The sequence below is a fragment of the Xenopus laevis genome, chromosome 9_10L (assembly GCF_017654675.1).
Source record: "Xenopus laevis strain J_2021 chromosome 9_10L, Xenopus_laevis_v10.1, whole genome shotgun sequence".
Classification (NCBI taxonomy): Eukaryota; Metazoa; Chordata; class Amphibia; order Anura; family Pipidae; genus Xenopus; species Xenopus laevis.
This window is the reverse complement of record NC_054387.1, coordinates 16,812,309-16,813,868: the sequence shown is the minus strand read 5'-3', so window position 1 is coordinate 16,813,868 and position 1,560 is coordinate 16,812,309.

Here is a 1,560-nt window from a genome sequence, read left to right as displayed (position 1 = left end):
GAGCGCGCACGCACAGGAATGTTCCGCGGCGCTTACGGAGAATGCGTGCTTGCGGAAGTTGTGCCTGACAGCTGATTGGCCCGTGCCAGGACATATAAAAGCCTGGAAGTTCTTTTGCCTTCTGTCAGATAGTTGCTGTGCTGTGGTTGGTGGAATAGTGTGGGTAATGGGAAAACCTAAACACCAGTTTCTAGTGGTGGTATTCTGTGTACTGGCACATTCCAATGTAAAGGGGGTGGCATTCTGTTCAGGTAGTTGGCACATACCAGTCAGACAGTAGAAGAGGCAGTACTTGCCAGAAATGCTTTCAATTACAAAATTCTGTTCCAGTTAACACCTGTGGCTTTTTCTGTGTTTCCTTTCTCACACAAACAGCAGTACTGTATTGCTTTATGGCAGTAATTATAGGTATAGACTTATGTCTTAAGGTGGCCATAGACGTAGAGATACGCTCATTTGGCAATGTCGACCGGATCTCTCCCTGATATACCCACAGTGAAGTGGGCGATATTGGGCTGATCCGTTCATGGGCCCAACGATCGAATCATAATGCATCCAATATGGGCGGTCTGATCTCAGGAACGCATACAAGCACAGATGCGGCTGCGATCTGACGGGATTTTTTAACCTGCCTGATTGAGCCGGCCAGATATCGTTTGGGGAAGCCGGTTGGATGGCCCAACACGGGCCAATAAGCTGCCGACTTGCTCTGGCGCCAGCTTTTATTGGCCCGTGTATGGGGGCCTTTAGACTTAGCCTCACAGGACACAGTCATGGCTGTATTTAGGTCCGATGCCACCCTAGTTTCTGGAACTTACATCACCCAAAACTAGGGTTGCCACCTTTTCTGGAAAAAAATACTGGCCTTCCTATATATTTATCTTTTCTCTAGTCGGCCCTCCTGTCAGTGCAGACGTATGGGTTATGTCCAGGTTCACCTCTGGAGGCAGGACAGAAGAATTGGTCTCTTGGCCCCTCCCTCAGGATATATAGGCTGGCTCCACCTCTGTTCCTCAGTTCTTTTGTCCTGCCTTGGAGGTGAAGGATAGAAATCTCACTACTACTTTTTTTATTTTTATTTCTTTTACAGATGGAGGCATGCAGTGCTGTCTCCCAACATTTGTCTATTCCCTCCTTGCTGGCATATTGCAGCAAGTGGAATATTGACCACACATCCTAAGGATATATTCAGGCAATATATCAACTCTATACCTGTTCCCTCCTTGTTAGCATATTGCAGCAAGTGGAATCAGAGGGCCACAAGCCATCGGGTTTGTTTGGCTATTCCTCACTGGTATGCCTATCTATCTTTGCTGGCAGTTTGCAGCAAGTAAAATCAGGAGACCACATTCTCTGATTGTCGCCTCCTTCGTTTGCCTATCCCTCCTTGCTGTCATTCCAGCAAGTGGAGTGGTGCTGCTTCACTCAGCGCCCTGGCCAGGTATGAGTTGTGGCTATCAGCCCTGCTCATGTCTCACTTGGCAGATCGCATGGTGTCTTTTTTCCCTAAGGGCGCGCCCTCCACAGCGACCCAGGCCATTCTGGGATTCCCTGGCGTGG